We start from the raw sequence: 24,175 nt of genomic DNA on the forward strand, positions 1-24,175 counted from the left end.
AAATTGACCCTAAGCAATATCATGAGCTGAATTAGTACTTAAAATACATAATCTTTATAAGGAACTTTTACCAGTGAGAAAATAGAGGAATTTACACGGAATGCAATTCGTTTAAAACTTATTTTAGTAAGTTATAGTAACTACTTTTAGAAAATTACATACATACGACTTATTTTAAAATCTACAACTTTTATCCCTAATATATCTCTCTTGAAATTTTCTCACCTAAAGGATATCCTTATATATCTCCAGATTCTCTCACCCAGCTATTTTCAATTAATATCTGAATTTGATTAGTAAAATTGCACCGTCCATTTTAATTATACAAAAATTCCTAGGTCCTATAAAACTTTCATGATCAAGTATTACATCAATTACGAGACTAACGATACATGAATTTTTGGCTAAAGGAATAATATATAACGTCATACATAATAGAGAAGAGCTTTTCTGCTACCAGAAAAGTCACTTACAATTCTACCCCATGATATATAATATATACTTAATATATGAATATAATAATATACTTAGTCATACAAATATATATATATATATATATATATATATATATATATATATATATAATTACTGGTCATTATATGTTGGAAAAGATAAAAGAACACATCTTTCTGCGTAAAAATTACATAATATGTTGGAAAGAGAAAAGAAAACATCTTTATGCATAAAAATTATTTCAAGAAAGCACTAAGCAAGTGCTATACATGTATATGTCATTTTATTTCAAGAAAGCATTAAGCAAGTGCTATACATGCGTAGAAAACAAGCTCTACTTTCAAAGAGCTCAAATAATTCTTTATGCAAAAAAATGTGAACATAACACATCTTAATACAGTCAACTACATTCCCTTTCCGTAAACCCAACAAAATACTACTAAATGGTATGGCTATCTAAGTCTTCGTCCAATTCTTTGTACTGATGCACTTCCTTGTGCTTCCTGGCGATAAATATTAGAGGGGGAGAAAACATATTCTGGATGATGTAGTGTTGAACGTCTACGACAAGTTTCACGCTTGACATTTCACAACAACAGAGTAAAACTGAATTATGTTTCTACTAAGAACCTCATGAGAACATTTCCTCAATTCTAAATGAGCATGAATTTTGGATTACTCTTGTCTGTCTTCAGTTGCAGGCCTTGCAATTGAGGCACTTATGTGACCATAATATAGAATTTAACATCTGATGTTTCCTAGTCATTGGAAATGATTCAATTCTAAGTTATTTTTGGAGATTGATATGTAAAATAAGAACATATTTTGCATAAATTTGCAACAACAGATGTATGACTTCTCCATTGGGCATAGGTGTAGCTTCATTGTACTTCTTGTTCCATTGGGAAGACCTAAAGATGCTACTACATCAAATAGTAGAACTTAAAAGCATAAGGCGTCAGTCATCTCCAAAGAGCTTTAAAGCATGAACTATTAATCAAACTAAACATAAAATGAATTTACTGAACTACAAATTAAAGTGAAAAATCACCTACATATCCAATAGTAAGTTCCAGATATGGTTATCAATAGGAAAAATCAGTTAAGTTTTAGAATATATAAATACCTTGCTTCCCAGCATAAAAAAATATATTTATATTGTTATACCACGAAGTTAGCAGATATTTTCTAATGACGAAATACAAAAACATGAAGGCCTTATGTTATTGCTAATCCAAGTGAGATGCTTCTAGTTTCATTAATTGTTAAGTTAAAAAAATATCCCAAACAGTAGCATAGAAACTCTTTTGTTCACAAGTAACCAAGAATCTAATCCATAATGATCCACCTGCCAAGAGCTTTTACTTTGAGATCAAGCTAAAACAATGAATAAAAACAAACAATATCTCTAGAGACAAATTTATTTAAAGACGAAACTGGCCGGGCAGAACATAAATTTCTACTGCACCAAGAAACGCTAATGTTACCATTTTACGCCATTTTACAAGTTTCACCAGTTATTACGATACTGGGAACAAAGTAGAAGGAAATTTGTCAAGTTTCTTGAAACATTTTGAAGTTTACCGCAAATAAGTCAAGAATATCAAGGACTGAAATATCTCTATATTGTCGGACAATAAGATTCAACACACCCCTGCAGGCAGAACAAACTTAGATTTGTATACTGAATATTGGTGAAAAGAATGAAGTACGAACAAGTTAAGCTGTTGAGTTGTGGATTAGAGACACCAAATATTTCAAAAGTTTCGGTTTCAAACAAATTGCATATGTGCCAGTAAGAGAAAAATGACACATGAGACTATGAGTAATGCCTGATATTCTGACAAATAGAATTTGGTCTACAAAACAGTATAGTTAAAAGGAATAATAGAAGAATCTTGTGCGAATACAATAATTAATTTTATCAAACTACATTATAAAAAATCTTGAAGTGGTAGAAGTATACATTATACTAACCTCAGCTGCTACCATTTTTTTTGTGTCTAAGATAGCCATGTTATAGTTACCTGGTGTCAATAGCTAGGAATAAAAGAATTAGCAACATGCAAGATAAAAAGCATCACTGGGAGAATAGTAATATATGTCGAATACAAGCAAGAGAAGATCATAAGTTATTTCCATTAAGAGTATACAAGCCCTGAGTATGTTAATAGTTTCAAACCATAAATTACTGGATGTATCCAAAAGGCATTACTTAGAAGCATCACAATGGTATTCAGGCTCAAATTTTTTTCTGGTGCAGAAGTTTCTATAACCAGTTGGGAAATAAACTGCCTAGCAAAAGAAGATTTTTAAAAACTGTAACGGCCCTAGAAGATGAATGAAGGCAGTTTCACAGTATTCTATCTGCATGAGTTCTGCAAAATTACAAAAACAGATGCTCAAAAAATCCAAATAGAGAAAAAGAGGAGAAAAGATGAATTTGAAAGAAAATAACAAATCAAATGAACTAAACTAAATAAGACTTCAAAGTTAAGCATAATGCTTCAAAATGGATTAACTTTTTACTAAAAAGTTCCTCAAGATCGCTCTGGAGCAAATAACATTATTTAAGGTTGTCAAATTCAGCCATTCATCTTTACATCTTCGAGACGGGTTATTGAAGGCTACGAGGAACCTTACCATTTTACAGGGTAGAGATGAGACGACATCATAGAAAAATAAAATGAAGAAAGAAGTACAATAGAGGAAAACCAATCAAATGGCACTGTCCATCCCATAAATCAAGGAAGATAATTTTCTTCCTTTGATTGGAAGCCACCATCTTTTCTTTTGCACTATCAAATATGGTAGGTTGCATAAGAAAAAACGTCAAGATTGGTAGGCATAGCAAATCTGCAAGAGAGAAAAATGTAAAATGTAGTAGGCGTGAGGCAGTGAGATTCTGCCTATAAAAGGAAAGCTTCGGCTCTCATTTCTTACACAACAAAAAAAATCTCAGACAACACATCTGAGTGAAAGATAGAGAGCAAAGTATTCCATAGACTATAAGAAAATAGTCTGTGAAGAAAAATAGAGTGTGAGAGATATTGCAGTGAGGTGGAAAAAGCAAAAGAGTATTTTTTCTTTTGAGGGTGTAGTGGTCTTAGGAGTATTTGTACTTGTTACTACACAGTGTAAAATTCTTCGCTACAGTGATATCAGTTGCACTTCTTGGCCGTGATTTTTTCCCTTATTCAAAAGGGTTTCCGCGTAAAATCTTGGTGTCATTTTTGCTGCATTTTTATTCTTGCTGATTTAACCATAACTTAGTGGTCCGCATTTATCACTAATACCGTAAATATTATTTTTACGGGATTTATTCCCAACAAATGGTATCAGAGCCAAGATTCTGTCTGAGTATGCTCTGTGGTTGCAGCACATTCTGAATTTCCACATCAGAAAAGAATTACTTTAGTCTCATAATAAATAGTATTTGTATTTGTGATAAACGATGGAAGCCGACACTAGTAGAATGGTTACTTTGAATGGCATAAACTATGCCAATTGGAAGGGCAAAATGGAAGATTTGCTCTATGTCAAGAATTTTCATCAACCTCTCTTCGCCACTATAAAGCCTGATAATAAATCAGATGAAGAGTGGAATTTATTACACAGGCAAGTTTGCGGCTTTATTAGATAGTGGGTTGACGATAATGTTTTAAACCATATTTTTGGGAAGACACATGCTCGGACCTTATGGGAGCACCTTGAAAGTCTGTATGCTCGGAAAACTGGAAACAGCAAAATGTTTCTAATAACGCAATTGTTGAGTTTAAAATACCATGATGGTTCCGCGATGACAGATCATCTGAATAATTTTCAGGGGATCATGAACCAGTTATCTGCTATGGGCATTAAATATAATGTAAAAATTCAAGGCCTGTTTCTACTTGGTTCCCTACCAGATTCTTGGGAAGTTCTTAGAACTTCATTATCAAATTATGCTCTAGATGGTGCGATCTCTATGGATCTTGCCAAGAGCAGCCTTTTAAATAAAGAGATGAGAAGAAAATCTCATGATTCCTCCTCATCAGATGTCTTGGTGACTGACTCTAGGGGGAGAAGCAAGAATCGGGGTTCTCAAAATAGAGAACATAATAGAAGCAAATCCAGAAGCAGACTTAAAGATATTGAGTGCTATCATTGCGGGAAGAAAGGGCACACAAAGAAGTTTTGCCGGATTTTGAAAAAGGAGAATAGAGACAAGGAAGAACAGAAAGAAGATGGCAATCTTGTGGCCAACGTCACTACAGAAGATCTTGTTACTGTCCTTGATGCAAATATGATAAATATTGTTTGTGATGAGTCAAGTTGGGTTATAGACAGTGGTGTCGCATCTCATGTGACATCAAGGAAGGAATTTTTCTCATCCTATACTTAGGGTGACTTTGGAACTTTGAGTATGGATAATAAGACTGTTTCTAGGGTGACTGGTGTTGGAACGATTTGTTTGGAAACTAGTATTGGAACTAAACTAGTTTTAAACAATGTAAAACATGCACCTGATGTTCGTTTGCACTTGATCTCTGTTGGTGGTTTGGATGATGAGGGATATGTTAGTACCAATGGTGCTGGAAAGTGGAAACTCACTAAGGGTTCCATGATTGTGGCTCGTGGGGAAAAACGTCGTGGTCTATACTGGACTACGGCCTCTACTTGTGTTGATATGGTGAATGTCGTTGAGAGCAATAGCTCATCAACGTTATGGCATAAGAGGCTTAGCCACATTAGCGAGAAAGGACTAAATGTTCTGGCCAAGAAGAAATTGTTGTCAAATTTTGAAAGTGCAAAATTAGAAAAATGTGAGCACTGCTTGGCTGGAAAACAAAAAAGAGTTTTGTTCCGGTCTCATCCTCCTTCAAGAAAGACAGAGTTGCTTGAGTTGGTGCATTTAGATTTATGTGGTCCAATAAAGACAAGGACTTTGGGTGGTGCACTTTATTTTGCTACATTTATTGATGATTGCTCAAGGAAACTTTGGAGCTACATCTTGAAGACTAAAGACCACGTGTTGGGTGTCTTTAAGCAGTTTCAGGCTTCAGTTGAAAGAGAAACCGGAAAGAAGCTGAAGTGTATTCGTACTGATAACGGTGGTGAATATTGTGGATCATTTGACGAATACTGCAAGCAACAGGGTATCAGACACCAAAAGACTCCTCCTAAGACTCCTCAGCTTAATGGTTTAGCAGAAAGGATGAACAGAACCTTCATGGAAAGAGTCAGATGTTTGCTTTTTGAAGCAAAGTTGCCTAATTCCTTTTGGGGTGAGGCTTTGTTGACCGTCGCACATGTTATTAATCTATCCACTATGGTTGCTTTGCAAAGTGATGTTCCAAACAGAGTTTAGTATGGCAAGAATGTTTCCTATGACCACTTGAAGGTGTTTGGTTGCAAAGCTTTTGTACATGTACCTAAAGATAAGAGGTCAAAATTAACTGCCAAGACAAGGCAGTGCATCTTCATTGGTTATGGCCTTGATGAGTTTGGTTACAGGCTATATAATCCAATTGAGAAGAAGGTCGTGAGAAGCCGTGATGTTATCTTCACGGAGGATCAAACCATTGAAGATATTAACAAAGCGGAGAAGCTAAAATCTCCAAGTTCTGAAGGTTTAGTTAATCTTGATCAAATTCCTCATACAAATGCGGATGACGTTGGTGGGCTCAATGATGATGGTTATGCCCAGAACCATATTTCAGATCAGCATATTGATGGTGATGGTGATAACAATGCTAATGCTGATGAGGTAAATGCTCTTACTCACGAAGCTGTGGACGAGTTAGATATTCCACTCAAGAGGTCCTCTAGACCTCGTACTCCTTCCTCCCGTTATTCGCCCAATAAGTATGTATTACTCACTGATGGGGGAGAACCTGAATGTTATGTGGAGGCCATAGAAGATGAGCACAAGGATCAATGGATTGAAGCCATGCAAGATGAGATGAAATCTCTGCATGAGAACCATACTTATGAGTTGGTGAAATTGCCTAAGGGCATGCGAGCTTTGAAGAATAAGTGGGTGTTTAAAGTTAAAGCTGAAGAACATAGTTTGAAGCCCAGATACAAAGCTAGATTGTTTGTCAAGGGATTTGGTCAAAGGAAAGGTATTGACTTTGACAAAATATTTTCTACTGTCAGTGAAAATGTCCTCCATTCGGACAGTTCTTGGTTTGACTGCCAGTCTTGATTTGGAGATTGAGCAGATGGATGTGAAGACTGTTTTTCTTCACGGTGACTTAGAAGAGGAGATTTATATGGAACAACCTGAGGGCTTCAAGGCAAAAGGTAAAGAAAATCTTATTTGCAAACTTAAGAAGAGTCTATATGGATTGAAGCAAGCTCCCAGACAGTGGTACAAGAAGTTTGAGTCTATTATGGGGGAGCAAGGCTACAAGAAGACTTCTTCAGATCACTGTGTGTTTGTATAAAGATTTTCTGATGATGACTTTATTATTCTCTTGCTATATGTGGATGATATGTTGATTGTGGGCAGGAATGCTTCCAAGATTGACGAGTTGAAAAAACAGTTGAATAAGTCTTTTGCAATAAAAGACTTGGGTCATGCTAAGCAGATTTTGGGCATGAGAATTACTCGTTCGAGAAACGAAAGAAAGCTTTACTTGTCACAGGAGAAGTACATAGAACGTGTACTGGAGCGCTTCAATATGAAAAGTGTTAAGTTGGTTCGCACACCCCTTCCTGGTCATCTGAAGTTGAGCAAGAAGATGTGTCCTACAACAACGGAGGAAAAAGAGAGAATGGCCAAGATTCCTTATTCCTCTGCTGTCGGAAGTTTGATGTATGCAATGGTATGTACTCGACCAGATATTGCTCCTGCAGTCGGTGTTGTTAGCAGATTTCTCGAAAATCCAGGAAAAGAGCATTGGAAAGTTGTAAAGTGGATACTCAAGTATCTAAGAGGAAGCTCACATGAATACTTAAGTTTTGGAGGATCAAATCCAATTCTGAAGGGCTATACAGATTCTGATATGGCAGGTGACAGAAAACCCACTACTGGATATTTGTTTACTTTTTCAGGGGGAGCTATATCATGGCAATCGAAGTTGCAAAAGTGTGTCGCACTATCTACAACTAAAACGGAGTATATTGCGGCTGCTGAAACTGGCAAGGAGATGATATGGATCAAAAGATTTCTTCAAGAACTTGGATTGCGACAGATGGAGTATGTTGTCTATTACGACAATTAGAGTGCAATAGACATGAGCAAAAACTTCATGTACCATGCGAGAACAAAACACATCGACGTCAGATATCATTGGATTCGTGAGCAAGTGGAGAACGAATCACTTCAAGTCAAAAAGATTCACACGAGTGAAAATCCTGCAGATATGTTGACCAAGGTAGTACCAAGAGACAAGTTCGAGCTTTGCAAAGAACTTGTCGGCATGCGCTCAAACTAGAATCTCCGGTGTTACCTCCTTCAGGTGAATGGGACTGGAGGGGGAGATTTGTGGGGTCCATCCCATAAATCAAGGAAGATAATTTTCTTTCTTTGATTGGCAGCCACCATCTTTTCTTTTGCACTATCAAATATGGTAGGCTGCATAAGAAAAAATGTCAAGATTGGTAGGCATAGCAAATCTGCATGAGAGAAAAATGTAAAATGTAGTAGGCGTGAGGGAGTGAGGTTCTGCTTATAAAAGGAGAGCTTTGGCTCTCATTTCTTACACACCAAAAAAAATCTCAGACAACACATCTGAGTACAACACATCTGAGTGAAAGATAGAGAGCAAGGTATTCCATAAACTATAAAAAAAATAGCCTGTGAAGAAAAATAGAGTGTGAGAGATATTGTAGTGAGCTGGAAAAAGCAAAAAAGTATTTTTTTTCTTTTGAGGGTGTAGTGGTCTTAGGAGTATTTGTGCTCGTTACTACACAATGTAAAATTCTTCGTTATAGTGATATCAGTTGCTCTTCTTTGCCGTGGGTTTTTCCCTTATTCAGAAGAGTTTACACGTAAAATCTTGGTGTCATTTTTGCTGCATTTTTATTCTTGCTGATTTACCATAACTTAGTGGTCCGCATTTATCACTAATACCGCAAATATTATTTTTACAGGGTTTATTCCCAACAAATGGGCCTTTGGATTGATGGATGATAGATCTTTTAAGTTATAAAATACCTATGGAAAAAAGGAATGGAATGAAAAAATTATCAAATTTTCCTTTTCGTTACTACAGTTTTTGATTCTAATGGTAAATGCAGAGAGTTCAGCTAGAAGAGTAGAAATAGTTATTCAAGATGGAAACTTACTTTCTCTCTTGTCCATATTCTTCAAATGCATGAGTAGAATCAGTTAACATAAGAGCCAGAGGCACAGGAATTTCTTGAATAGCCCTAAGCAGATTTGGTACCTTCTTTGGGAGTCGGTAATAAAGGAACGAACATTAATGGAATATAAATTGAACTAAATCCCTTAAGAAATTGAAATCGAGCCCTTCTCAGGTCTCCATACAGTGAGAATACAACTCTGTCATTGACGCAATAATGGCTAAACCTGTGTAAAATGGAAAGAGGGTTCTTCGGAATAAGAGAAAGAAAGGAAATCTAAAACAAACACACAAATAAAAAATATGCTCAGAAAAGCTACCTTTAGAAGACTACGATACTTACCAGCAAAGCAATTGAATTGATAAACGGAAGAGAAACCCAAATTTTGGCAGCACCGTATACGGAAAGCGGAGCAGTGCTACACAATGTGAATTTGTGAGGAGGAGTACGGAAAATGAAGTGGGAGTGGAAGACGGCTGTCCACTTGGATCCAAAGACCGTACACGTGTCAAGAAAATATGAGAATAAACTAAAGGTGTTTATCGGACGGGCTGGGACGGGCTGGACACAAAAATGGTCAGCCCGTTAGGGTTACGGGCGGGTTGTTAGTGGGCTGAAGTTAACGGGCTGGTGGCGGGCTGGGATTTTTCGGGTCCTATAGGGCCCGTACGGGTTCGGGCCTAGCGGGCTCGGGCGGATCGGGCTTTCGTTTTTTTTTTTTTAACTATCTTATATTTTTCTTTTTCAATGTTATTGATAGTTAAGTATTTAAGTGTTTTCAAACTTTTAAGGGTTAAAATTAAAGATTAGAATTGAATTTTTAAGGGTTAGAATTAAAAGAACAAACTAAAAGTCTAAAATTTGCAAACTAAAAGTCTAAAACATAAAACATATTAACATAAATGCATAAGTCTATATAAAAAATATTGAATAAGAGTATAAGACATTATGCAATATAAAAAATTCACAATATTTAAGTAACTTTGATATTTTTATTGAATAATATATGGTACTTCTAATTAAAAGTTTACAACAATTGTTAAAAAAAAAAGAAGTAATAGTAAATCAAATGTTTTGCATCATCTTTGTAAGCTCTTCCATGTCAATGTGAGGTGCTTGGTTTCCGGTATTATAATCGGTATCATAAACCATTATATCTCCAATTTCTTGTCTTTCTCTTCATCTACCTCGTCGCGCCCTTGATTTCGCCGTTCTGATCTAATCCAATCTCTGAAGCACACTAGAACTTCCAAAGCGTTGCTGCCTAATGAATGACGGGTATCTCCTAACTGCTGTCTTGCTTGGCTAAATGCGCTCTCTGATGCGACTGTTGAAATAGGCACATTTAGAACGTCTCGAGCCATGGCCGAAAGAACAGGAAACTGATTTGCGTTGCTCCTCCACCAACTCAAAGGTAAAAAATCCTTTGTGAGGGGCTCAGGTGACTTTTGCAAGTAGAATTGGAGTTCATCAATATTCCGGCTACTGGTTTGTTGATGCTCTCCTAGTGTAGACCAAATCAAATAATCTTGAACATTATCATCATCTTCCAAATTTGTTCCAGATGTTGAAGTATTACTTGAAGGAATATTTGCATCTACAACCGAAGAAGCATCAACAATGTTAGCATAATAATTATACAAAATTTGTAAATGTTTGTGCAGATCAGAAATACAAGTCTCAGTATCAGGAGTTTCAGTTGGTCCAATATTCATATAAGTATATAAAGCACTGATTAATTGGTGACACTTTATCATTTTGATAGTATGGTTTAAAATAGCACCAATTAAGCAAATAGGGGGAATTGGGAAGAAATATTTTTTAAACTTATCTAGCATGGTTTCAACAACATTAGTATATCCCTCTTTCGCCTTCAACTTATGTAGTAAAAGAGAAATTTCAGCAATGTGAACTAAACCATTTACAATAGTAGGATAATAAGCTCCAGAAAACTCAAGTGTAGCCACATAAAATTTTTGTAAAAATTGTACAACATCATGAATGACATCCCAATTTTTAGATGTTAACAGACGGTTAAGATCGGTACAATGAGAATTAGCAACTTCAGTTATAGGCATTCTATATTTATAACAACATCTTAGGAACAAAAAATTCAAATAATAATTCTAAATAATAAAGAGAAAGGGATGGAACGAGTGTACCGGGATTCCGAATGTCGCACTAAATTTGATATAGAAACGAGAAAGTAGAAACTCAAACTTCAAATCTTCAATTGATATTTGATAACTTGATAATTAATGTCACACTTCACTTGAATAATTGAATTAGAAATTTATGATAATAATACTTTTGTAATGAAAGTATGAAACTTGTAAGTTGAAACTTGAAAGCTTGAAATAATGAGCAATTGAGAATATTATCAAGAGAGAATTGAGAGATAATTAGAGAGAATTGAGAGATAATTGTGAGGAATAATGAAAAAGAAAGGGGTATTTATAGTTTTTTAAAAGGACTCAATTGCAATTTACAAATTATAAAGGGGGGAGGCTAAAATATAAATAAAATACCAAATTTAGGCGGGTTTGCGGGCTGTCGCGGGCTGAGGCCCGTTAAGAACACGTTAATCCCTTAACGGGTTGTGGCGGGTTCGGGTACCCGTTTGGCGAAAACTTAACGTTACTAGCCCGCCCCCGCCCCCCGTCCCAACTCGTACACATATGCACAGTAACAGGCTGGACCGGGCTGGACCGGGTTGAACCGGGTTGTTAACGGGTCAGCCCGGCCCGATTAACACCTTTAGAATAAACTGGTAAACCTTGAAAATACAACTCCTATAGCATTTTGTACAACAGCCTATAGCAGTGTTCGTACACCCTTGTTCATTTATATTTATAATATATGTAGTAGTAATATATATATATCACATCTTCTAGTATATATTATACTCCTTCCGTCTCATATTATATGTTGTGTTTTCTAAAAATAGTTGTCTCAAATTATTTGTCATTTTAGAAGTCCAAGACAAAATAAATTATATTTTATTCATTTTACCCGTAACAATAATTATTCTTGAAGATGAAGATAACACAAAATAGAGTAAATACTAAATAAAGAGGGACTATATCTTAAGTCATAAATAAGAGTAAAATAATCCAACCCTCCTCTTAATTAATGCTTCTTAAGGGACGTGCAAAAGAGAAAAAATGACAAATAATTTGAGAAGGAAAGAGTATATAGTATAGTGGTATATAACTAATTGTCTTGGAGCTTAGGAAAGATTATTGTGTTTTGATATGCATTTAATTCATTTATCATGAATTATAAGGAATCTCCTTATAATTGGGTAATTAATTATTGTGTCTTTGGAGCTTTTTAGGTAAGTATTTATTGTCTTAGAGCTTTTAGTTGCATAATTTGTAATATCAAAACTAGTTGTAATTTCTATAATAAACTCTTATGAATCTTGTAGTTGAAAATTTTCCGAGAAAATACCGTGAATTGTTCTTTTTTCCAAGTAAGTTTTGAGCATCAGAATAGCTTATAAATAGCAAGTAAATCTCATGAAAAGCATGGGCTGTTAGCTAACGGGTTTCTGAATGATAATGTATGTTCTTATAAATCTTTCACTTGTTGTATACTTCATAACATATCTTGTGAGTTCATAATTATAGTCTTAGATTTTTATGCAATGTCCTTTGAGTGACGAGTCACTATGGACTACACGTGGGGCATTTTCACAAATGGCCTTTTTTGAGATCACTACTTAAATCATGTCCCTTACACTAAATTTGTTTGCAAAAAGATAATTATGTAACTCCTCTAAAGGCGAAATATAGGCTTACTGCAATGCAGTGGCCTTGCTGCCATGATTCACTTAGATTCAACATTTTGTCACTTTGATTCAAAAAACTAAAGCTAACTTGAATATAATTTAAAGAGTGACCTCAAAGAAGGCTATGCGATGCAAACAATCCACTACACTGCTGGACATGATAAGAAAAAGAAATTTTACCTCCTATAGTAAAGGTTGATACCTTATTTATTATAAATAAATATCCTTTTAAAAAATTATCTCCTATAGCTACCTTTTAATTTTTATAACAAAATATCTATTTATGGACACTTCCTACCTTTAAGCCATTAAATAGATCGTGTATTATTTTTTTCTCTCCCTCTCTCCTCCTTTCTCTTTCCTCTTTCTTCTTTTTTTCCCTCGATTTTTTCTTTCCCTGCTTTTAGAAACCCTAACAGGGCATGTGTTTCGCCAACGACTGATCCGGCCGGTGACCACTTCCCTCCTTCCTTGTTGTGTCACCCCTAACCCCCTCCTCCGGCTCAAAGTTGTCTTCCCATGTTTTGTCTCTCCATGCTATTTAGACCAATACTTGATGATCCCTCAAAGTCGTCTTCATATTTTTTCTGCAGAGGTTTATTGAGCTTTTGAGGAAACGAACTGCATAGGACCGAGAATTTGCCATTAATTGCCTCATAGAGTCAATGGCACCTTGTGCGTTGGATGCTAGGTCCCCTGCATATTTTTTTTAATTCCGTTATCAATAACTGTATTCATTTAATCGACGACGACGTCCCACATGGCGGCTGTTGATACTCATTTTTTCCCTATATAATTTCAATATGCAAAATAACTTCAAAATGGCATATGTATGCATATGTAAGCATATCCAAGCGTTTTATTATTATTTTCATAATTTTAAAGGGTTTTAAATCAATTTATTTTCCTTTTTCATCCATAAAATCCCAATAATTATGTCCAAAATTATTATTTTTGATGATTCATTTATTGAATCTTTATATTTATGCCAAAATATGGCTAATTTAATTATTACATATTTTTACAATCTTATTTAGTATTTTATAAAGCTAATTGAATATAATTGCAATATTAGCCTTTTAAGATTTAATTGTGTTTTATATTCATAAAAATTAAGCCCTGTATTTTTAAATTATTAATTGTATATTATAAATCATTTTAGTGCTTTCAATTTGTTTCCAGAATTTATTTACTATTTTTTATAAATTCCAAAGAGGAAAATTGGCTATTTAAATAATAGCCCAATTGCATTTAAATTGTAGCCTAAATCTGACCCCAAATCAGACCCAATTTCCCCGGCCCAATTTCATTTAAACTCGACCCCTAACCCAGTTTAACCGGCCCAACCCGGATCTCCTACCTACCCTCTTTAATCCAGGCCGTTGATCCTTCAGATCAATGACCAGCATTCACCCATACCATTTTTAACCCTGAACAACCCCTAAACCTAATTCATTTTCCACCATCTGCCGCCTATGAATCTCTTCCCTCTCAATTCTCTCTATAACCCCACATGAACCCTAGCCGCCGCCATCTAATTTCACCATAATCCGCCTTAACCCTTGCCTAATCCATGGCCTCTCATGGCCATTTGAGATGCGTATCGGCGTCATATGGCTCCTGGATGTTTGTTTCTATGGTTTCATGGCCAGACCTCGAAGGAATCTGGTCCAGTCCTTGCTCGACTTCTGTTCATGGCCTTTCTCCGGCCATCCATGACCTTTCTCCAACCATTCATGGTCTTTCAAGGCAGATCCTTAACTTTGTTAGATCGGTAACTTTCAAGGTCTTTCTCACCTTTTTTGGGTTTTACGAAACCCTAATCTTTAAGATCTTTCAATTTTCTTCATATCTATCTTAGATCTGTGTTTACTACGAACTTCTTAAGTGTTTTCTCGAATGTTCTTCAACTTTTCTTACAAAACGACTCTTCATTTTTCGACGATTAGAGTTTTCTTTTAAGTTTTTCAAAAGATCTCTTCTCTGATTTTAATGTTGTTTTTGATTTTGCTATGTTTAAAACGATTTGCTCATGTTGTTCTTCTATCTATTTCAGCTTGTTAAAAACCCTAGTTCCTTTTTTGGTCTTATCCGAGTTCTGAAACTATTTGTTTAAAGGTGTATTTGTTCGATTAAGCTCGTTGTTTCTGACTCCCTTTTCCTTGTTTGACTCATCTGATTTTGAGTTCTTATCATCTCTTAAATTCGGCTACTGTTGAAGCCCTAACTTCTTAAAAGTTTTGCCTCACTTGTTACTGTGAGAAATTTACTTGTTTCTAACTCTCTTTACCTATTACTATGTTCTTCTTCACTGTTGATTCTATGTGACTACTTGACCTACCTGACTACTATGCTTCAAATATTTTCTTGCTACTGAACCCTAGCTTACCCCTACTACTACTGTATGTTTGTATTGCTTCTTTTGTCAACGTGTTTAACTCTGCATGCGTGTTCATCTCTTGCTATTTATATGGTGAAGTGCAGAATCATGTTCCTTTCTTGATTGATCTTGATTCCCTCGATCTTCCGACTAATTGTAAAAGATTTTCTTACGAGCCCTAATTTTTACTCATCTGTTTAAAATTAATTGATTTCTTTCCTTTATTGTGATGTTTTACCTTGTTGAATCCCTTCCTAAAACTAAGCACTTTGTACTTAGACTTGATTATTTACTTCATGCTTTTACGGCCCCCTTATATGGCAATAATCAATTTGTCCCCAAACTGATTTCTTTCCTAATTAAACCTATTACTACCCGTTAAACAATGATTCCTTAATTAAAGGGAATTACTTGTGTTAATTGATTATGATTGTGATTATTTTCATGTTTGTGTTTAAGACTTTACCTCTTCTTCCCTCGTTTTCAAAATTATAAATACCCACCCCCTCTTCTTTCAAAGACGAACAATTTGAGTTCAAAAACACACACTTACACTCAAAACTTTCTCTCTTTTCTCTATTACTACTTGTGTTACTGCTTTGTCTAGTCAGCTGAAAGCCAAGGCTAGACTATGGAATTTTGCTTACTTTTTGCACTTTGCTTCTCTACTGGTATTTCCTAGTTAATTTTCAAGTATCAACAACAACATGTTTCTTTAATTGTTCCAACTTCTCTCATTCTTGTCTACTTCTGCTTATGTTTCTGTAGTCAAGTTACATTACTAGCATGCTGAAATATATTCCCTTCCCCTTTTAAATTAATGCTCTCCTATGTGTATGAATCCCAAACCCCATATCCCCTCTATGTGCTTGTGTTCCTTTGGTTGGTTTGTGGGCATGCCAGCATATCCTATTGATGTGCATGACCAAACCAGACCTTTGCTGGGTCATGTGCTTACAAACAATGTATTCCCAAAACCCCTTGACCCCTTTTATGACTATTAATTCTGTGTTTTGATCATTACCCCAACTGATTTTAAACACTTCTGCTACAAATTACCTTCAAAAAATGGACTTACCAGTCTAGTTTTAAACAAACTCTTTTTTTAAACTATGTGTTCTGCACTTCCACTATATTCTTAGAACCTAGGTTCTGCCCCTCTTGTGTGAGCCTTGCCTTGGGACTCTTGAGCTCCCTCTAAACTTGGACACATAAGGGCTGGCCCTTCCACACTGCACTCATTTCTGTCTGGTTATGCAAACCTAGGTGTAAGCACTGCCCGAGGTCCCTTGAGGCCCTTAGGGAACTTTGACACACTCAGGTCTGAGAAAGGCTTTGAAAAAATATTGGCATTTGAGGTAGTTTATTCCATAACTCAGAGAGGAAGTCAAGAATCAGGCTTCCTATGGTTGTGACTTCTTATTTTTTGCACTTTTCTGATGTAATTCAGTCATTTTTGGTCTGTAATAATTTGTAACAAATATTGGGGTTGGCTAATGAAATGAGATGGGGTGATTATGCATGTTTTGGCTATTAGAAGGGTAGATAACATGCTTGTAGGATCTGTTTAATAAATTCTGCATGTTTTACTTCGACACTTAGATACCATGCCTATAGGGTCTGAATGGCTATAATCAGACATCATGCCTACAAGGTTAAAATCAGCTTTGAAATTAGATGTCATGCCTATGAGATCAAAATCAATTTTTTATAGAAATCATGCCTATAGGAATTTCGCTGTGATTAAATGAATCCTGCCTGCTTCACTTCATGTTCAATTAGATACCATGCCCATAGGACCAAAATCAGCCTTTAATACTTAGATATCATGTCTGTAGGAATTAAAATAAGCTATAATAGAGATCATGTCTATAGGATCTAAAACCAGTTTAGTTAAAAAATCGGTTTGACTCGTACAGTTTTGAATCAGTTTAAATAACCTGCTCTTTTAAATTAATACGGTTAGAAAGCATGCATATAGGATCCAAATCACTAGTTTCGAATTGTTTACTGTTTTACTACATTCTTAATTAGTAATAGACATCATGCTCATTACTGCGCCTAGGCAAGCCTTATAAAGTAATGATAAAACTGAACTCGCCTTTGTTTAATTAGCAATGCTACAACCAGCAAGCAGGCCTGATTCAGACTTCTTATTTGAGTTATGTAATAAATTGGTCTGCTTCAACAATTAAAACACCCTGCCTTAGTACTTTAAATTCTGACCCTAACTGTGTTTAAGTCATGTTATTTATATGCATTGTCTGCGGAGGTATATATGAGCCTCTTAATTGTTTATGTGTTTCCCCTTTAAATGCAAACCTACATGTTTTTGTCTGTCACCTTAGCCTTTTACCTTTAAAACCTAAGAGTCGGTCTAAAATCCTCCCTCTTATAGGAATAGTAGGCCTAAATTCCTTCGGGACTGATAGGAATGGGACGGGTAATAGCATACAATAGAGGTCGAGACTAATCCGCGCTTTAATACCCTAGCGGGGTAGAAAGGGTAGATATGGATATGATGACCGGTACGCTAATACCACGGGTATCCCCTCTTCTGAGAAGTGTCATACCGGGTATTGCATTGATGTGATCCATATTATAAACAAACCTAGGACCCCCCCCCTCCATTTTATATTCTCAAGTATTTGTAAAACTGTAACTCTTTTTTTAAAATTCGCCTTTTAATGATTGTTTTCAAACTCTTATATGTTTAAACTTAAATCCCCTACTATTTGAGCATATACTTGTCTATTTGCTAACTGTACAAATTCACAAAACTGTTTGGCCGGGAACCACACTAGTGGATCCTGAGGGGTACCTAACACATTCCTCTTAGGATAATTTCAAGCCCTTACCCTCTCTCTGGTTATCAAACAAACTTAGAAATGAACCCTATAGTTGTCCTAATGCACCTTAAATCATTAGGTGGCGACTCTTCAAAATGCAAACCCTGTTCCCAAAAGGAATGAGTTGTCCCATACCCAAAAATGTCATAAACCTGATTTTCCGATGTGAAGAGGGAAAAAGGGGGTGCGACAGCATGACGACTCTGCTGGGAATTTTTAGGCTTTTACCATTTCAGATTGTTCTTGTGAATTTGTACCTCCCTTATGTGCAATTACTTATTTAAATTTCTTTAAGCATTTAATGCAAAACTGACATGTCTTCCTTGTTTCTTTCCTTTATTGCCACTTTAAATTATAAACTACTGTATTTATTGCTTTCTTAACGTGCAAATACATGTCAACATGTTTTTAATTATTGTATAATTATGCTCGACATTATACTCCACTCGTGCCAAACAAATACTATAGCAACGCTGTTAATAAGTGGTTGCACTCTTCCTATATCATTACCCCCTAAATTCGGAACGGCATATTTGCGGTAAAACTAGTCGATCAGCGGTGCAGTCGACAGTTCCGTGCCTTCCCCTTGAGTTGTCCGCTCAAGGGTACCAGTCTAAAACCCCATAGAAACCTTACTCTGTTTAAATTGTACATACATCATGGTCAAACCTAGTCGGGTCAGTTATGTTGTCCACATAATGATCCTTTAAGATAGCCTTGTCCAAAAGTCCACTGGGTTTCCCTAAACCAAAACGGACATCATCACATTCTGTGCATTTATTTAGAGAACTAAATACTTCATGCTAATTGTTGATATTAAATAGTCGAGTCCGGTGGGGGTATGGTCTTAACCCTTTGTTTTGCAGAAATGAAGAACGAGGTCCCCAGCTTCGGTATAGTTAGCACGCCCCCACTCTTGCTATACTGGTGGAGGAGTCTTCCATCAAATGACCAAATCAATAAGTGGAAAGAGAGGGCCGCCAAAGCTAGCAAAGAGTTGGAATATCTGGAATACAGTCTGCTGGAATTGGAAGGAAAAGTGAGGAAGAGAGTCACCGACTGCCAGAACGCTGAGGGAAACGAAGAAGAACACCTGGCAAAGGCATTTTTACTGGTGAACCTACGCGAACTGGAGGATTTGATTAACGAGAGCATTCAACCTGAGGAAGGTCCTTCTAGGACCAAATAGATAGGAATTTACTTTTTCGCTTTATGAATGTAATAAGGCCAATGACCATTAGTGACTTTTATTTCTTGTTTATTTAATATCGTTTTGGGATTCGCCTATCTTTATCAATAAAATGAGGCATTTAACATTCTAAGTTCTCCAAATCAATTTGTCGCTAGGCCTACCTCAGGCACAAAGAAGTTCCCAACTTAGGACACGATTTACATTCTCGCACTATGTGTTTAAATATTGCAATACTTTTTATAATCCTCACTGACTTGATTACATTTTTGTTTTTATTTTGTTTCCTTTTATTATTCCCCTCCCCAAAGGTTAGTTCGTATACTCTGGCATCATCATCTTATTTCACAAGGCCCTTCCATACAGGCTATGAGCAGAGGTGCACATCTCAATAATTGGACCATCAGGACAACCAAAGCCCGATGAGCCTCGAAGTAGCAAGGCTAAAACAAGCATTATCCATTGTTTTTACTAAATGATTTTCTTTTTGCATTTTCAATTCCCGCAATAAGATCTTCAATGTTCAAAACAGTTATGCAATTTATCAAAGCATTTTGACTTTTCTTATGAATTAACACTTATTACTATCGTTTTCTCTCATTACTTTACTTATACAGCATTACTATTACTTGTCTTGATGAACCAACGACTGTGACATGCAATGAGGCAACGCAACAAACGGACATTGATTCAGAGGAAGATGACATACCTGAAGAGATTGTCAAAGAAGTTGAGAACTTTGAGAACAGACATAAGTCCAACCTGGACGAGACCGAAATTGTCAACTTGGGAGATGCAGAAACGTCAAGGAAACACGCATCAGCGTTCACCTATCGCCGTCAAAAAAGAAAGAATACACAGAATTTCTAAAGGAATATGAGGACATATTCGCCTGGTCGTATGATGATATGACTGGTCTAAGTACGTCTATTGTGGCTCACAAACTGCCAACCGATCCGACATGTCCACCGGTGAAACAAAAACTCAGAAAGTTCAAGCTTGATATGAGTCTAAAAATCAAGGAAGAAGTCACCAAGCAGGTCAAAGCTAAGGTTCTCAGGGTAGTAGAATACCCGACATGGTTAGCCAACATTGTGCCAGTGCAAAGAAGGATGGGAAAGTTAGAGTCTGCGTCGACTACCGGGATCGCAACAGGGACAGTCCGAAAGATGACTTCCCTTTTGCCAAACATACACATCTTGATTGACAATTGCGCCAAGCATGAGCTGCAGTCATTTGTGGATTGCATCGCTAGTTATCATCAGATCTAGATGGATGAAGAAGATGCTGAGAAAACGGCTTTCATTACGCCGTAGGGAATGTACTGTTACAAGATGATGTCGTTCGGCCTGAAGAATGCAGGGGCCACCTACATGAGGGCCATGACTATCATTTTCCATGATATGATACACAAGGAGATTTGGGTATATATAGATGATGTCATCATCAAGTTTAAGAAGGCCACTGATCATATGGAAGATTTGAGGAAGTTCTTCAATAGATTATGAAGGTACAACCTGAAACTGAATCCTGCGAAGTGCGCATTTGGGGTTCCTGCTGGAAAATTGCTTGGGTTTATTGTGAGTCACCGAGGAATAGAATTGGATCCATCAAAAGTCAAAGCTATTAAAGAACTACCATCGCCAAAGAAAAAGAAAGATGTGATGAGGTTCTTGGGAAGGCTCAATTACATCAGCCGATTCATAGCACAGTCTACGGTTATTTGTGAGCCAATTTTTAAGATGTTGAAGAAGGATGCCGCTACCAAATGGACTAATGACTGCCAAAGGACCTTCCATAAAATCAAGGAGTACCTGTCAACACCACCAGTCTTGGTCCCGCCCGAGCCAGGTAGACCCTTATTACTCTACCTTGCAGTATTGGATGGAGCTTTTGGTTGCGTTCTAGGGCAGCACGATGAAACGGGAAGGAAGGAGCAGCCATTTATTACCTCAGTAAGAAGTTCAACCCGTACAAGGCCCGATATTCTCTATTAGAGTGCACCTGTTATGCTTTGACTTGGGTAGCTCAGAAGCTGAGGCACTACTTCTGTGCCTATACTACATATCTCATATCAAGGATGGATCCTTGAAGTGCATCTTTCATAAGCCCACGCCCACTGGCAAGCTAGCCAAGTGGCAAATCCTGTTGACGGAGTTCGACATTGTTTATGTAACTCAGAAAGCGGTCAAGGGACAAGCACTGGCAGACCACCTTGCTGAAAATTTCATGGATGGAGAATACGAACCCCTGAAAACGTATTTTCCTGATGAAAATGTATCATTCATAGGAGAAGACATTGCAGAATCCTATGATGATTGGAGAACGTTCTTCGATGGAGCAACAAATTTCAAATGAGTCGGTATAGGAGCAGTCCTAGTATCAAAAACCGGTCAGCATTATTCGGTGTCCGCCAAACTCAAATTCTCGTGCACCAACAACATGGCCGAATATGAAGCTTGCATCTTAGGGCTTAAAATGGCCATCGACATGAACATTCAAGAGTTGCTAGTGATTGGAGATTCGGACCTACTTATACATCAGATGCGAGAAGAATGGGCAACCAAGAACTCCAAGATACTCCCGTATTTGCATCATGTACAAGAATTGAGAAAGAGGTTCACAAAGACGGAGTTCCAACATGTTCCCAGAGTCCAGAATGAGTTTGTCGATGCATTGGCTACCCTATCATCGATGATACAACATCTGGACAAGAATTTCATTGATCCCATTCCAGTAAAGATCCATGATCAGCTAGCTTATTGTGCCCATGTCGAAGAGGAAGCAGATGGAAAGCCTTGGTTTCATGATATCAAGGAATATTTGGCAAGATGAGAGTACCCAGAGCTTGCGAATCCTACTCAGAAATGCACACTTCGGAGATTGTCCAACAATTTCTTTTACAACAAAAAAATCCTGTACAGGAGGACTCCTGATCTGGGATTACTAAGGTGTGTCGACGCAAAGGAAGGATCCAAGTTACTAGAGGAAATTCATGTTGGGATCTGTGGTCCATATATGAACGGTTTTGTCTTAGCAAAGAAGATACTCCAGGTTGGTTACTTTTGGATGACTATGGAAACGGACTACATCCAATATGTCCGAAAATGCCACCGTTGTCAGATACATGCAGACATGATAAAGTTACCTCCAAATGAGCTTAATACAACGAGCTCACCATGGCCTTCCGCCGCTTGGAGGATGGATGTTATTGGACCAATCGAGCCTGCCACCTCTAATGGACACAGGTTTATCTTAGTAGCCATCGACTATTTCACCAAGTGGGTAGAAGTAGCATCTTACAGAGCAGTAACTAAGAAAGTCGTGGCAGACTTTGTTCACGACTACATTATTTGCCGATTCGGGATTCCAGAATCAATCATTACTTATAATGGCTCCAACCTCAACAACAACTTGATGAAAGCTATGTGTGAAACTTTCAAGATCAGACACAAGAATTCCACTGCCTACAGGCCTCAAATGAATGGAGTCATAGAAGCTAACAATAAGAATATCAAGAAGATATTGAGGAAAGTGATAGAGAAGCATAAACAGTGGCACGAAAAGTTATCATTTACTCTATTGGGGTATCGCACCACAGTCCGCCCATCAACCGGGGCAACCCCCTATATGTTGGTTTATGGTACAGAGGTTGTCATTCCCGCTGAAGTAGAAATTCCTTCCCTAAGGATCATACAAGAAGTTGAGCTCGACGACGTAGAGTGGGTAAAAAGTCGCTATGAGCAATTAGCCCTTTATAGATGGAAAGAGAATGAACGCAGTCTTCCATGGTCAACTCTATCAGAATAGAATGTCTAGAGCCTTCAACAAAAGAGTCAATCCAAGACAATTCATACCGGGACAGCTAGTGTTAAAGAAAATCTTTTCGCATCAAGATGAAACCAAAGGAAAGTTCTCTCCCAACTGGTAGGGTCCATACATGGTTCACCGGGTTCTGACAGGAGGATCCCTTATACTCGCAAAAATAGATGGAGAAGTCTGGCCAAAGCTGATTAATTCGGATGCAGTCAAGCGTTACTATGTGTAATCTTTATGCTTCCCCTATAAATGATGTAAATTGAACTACACCTAACCTGATTCCCGTTTAAGAGGGGATATGTAGGCAGCCCTATGGGTTCGGTCATAACTCAATAAAATTTTCATTTCTCCCCGCAGTTGGAAACTGGGGCAGAATTATGAGGAGGACCCTCAAAATTCCGAAGTAATTTCAGTCGATCGTCGCAAGCAACAGTCAGAAGCATCAACCTATTAAACTGGGGCAGAATTTTGAGGGGGACCCTCAAAATTCCGTAGCTGGAAAGGTTGCAATATCCCGAGCTACGTCGCAGTCATCGGTTCATCTGAAAAGCTATCTTAATTATATACTTATGTCATATTTTTACGAAATCATGCATGTTTATTATTGAAATTTCTTTTTTTAGCAACGCTACCCCAATGATACAGACAGTATCACCAGATCAAAGCCGAGCAGGTCAAGCAAAACCACCGGGGATACGAACCAACCTCCCCCATGTACAAAACTCACGATTTTTCTTTGGATGTTGGCACTTGGATTGCGATATCATCAAGCATACTATACACTCATGGGACAAACATTATTCAGAAATACAGCTCTTCGAACCGTCGCACTTACCAACATTTGATATCCGCACATGCCAGTGATGCTTCGTCTATCACAATGCTCTCAGTAATCACGATATCGCAATCTGCTATTCGCTAAGAAAACTCTACTATCACTCGTTATTTGCATTGCTGCATAAGGCTACCTTTCTGCCTTCCGAGACTAAACACTGTCTCTATCTGCATCCTGCATTTCATAAGGCTACCATTCTGCCTTCCGAAACTAAACGCTATCTCCATCTGCATTGCATAAGACTACTATTCTGCCTTTCGAGGTTAAGCTCTACCTCCTTCTGCATTTGCATTGCATAAAGCTACCTTTCTGCCTTCCAAGACTCAACGCTGTCTCCATCTGTACTCTTGCATAAGGCTACTATTCTTCCTTCCGAGGTTAAGCTCTACCTCCTTCTGCATCTGCATTGCATAAGGCTACCTTTCTGCCTTCCGAGACTAAACACTATCTCCATCTGCATCCTACATTGCATAAGGCTACCATTCTGCTTTCCGAGGTTAAGCTCTACCTCCATCTGCATTTACACCTTTGCACAAGGCTATCATTCTGCCTTCCGAGGCTA

At 37.2% G+C, this 24,175-nt stretch overlaps 1 long non-coding RNA gene across 4 annotated transcripts; it reads right to left on the reverse strand.

The window, feature by feature from the left end:
- Positions 1–706: 706 nt before the first annotated feature.
- Positions 707–9,224, reverse strand: LOC138881997 (uncharacterized). 4 transcript variants are annotated; one of them, XR_011403452.1, is made up of 3 exons: positions 9,091–9,224; positions 2,420–8,974; positions 707–2,107 (listed from the first exon to the last, which is right to left on the reverse strand). It is a non-coding gene; the product is annotated as an uncharacterized lncRNA (long non-coding RNA). The 4 variants fall into 4 exon arrangements; XR_011403451.1 differs by having other exon boundaries at positions 707–3,309; positions 8,731–8,974; positions 9,091–9,222; XR_011403450.1 differs by having other exon boundaries at positions 707–8,058; positions 8,731–8,974; positions 9,091–9,222.
- Between the last annotated feature and the right edge of the window lie 14,951 nt (positions 9,225–24,175).

Source organism: Nicotiana sylvestris, chromosome 11, assembly GCF_000393655.2.
Source record: "Nicotiana sylvestris chromosome 11, ASM39365v2, whole genome shotgun sequence".
In the NCBI taxonomy this organism is placed as follows: Eukaryota; Viridiplantae; Streptophyta; class Magnoliopsida; order Solanales; family Solanaceae; genus Nicotiana; species Nicotiana sylvestris.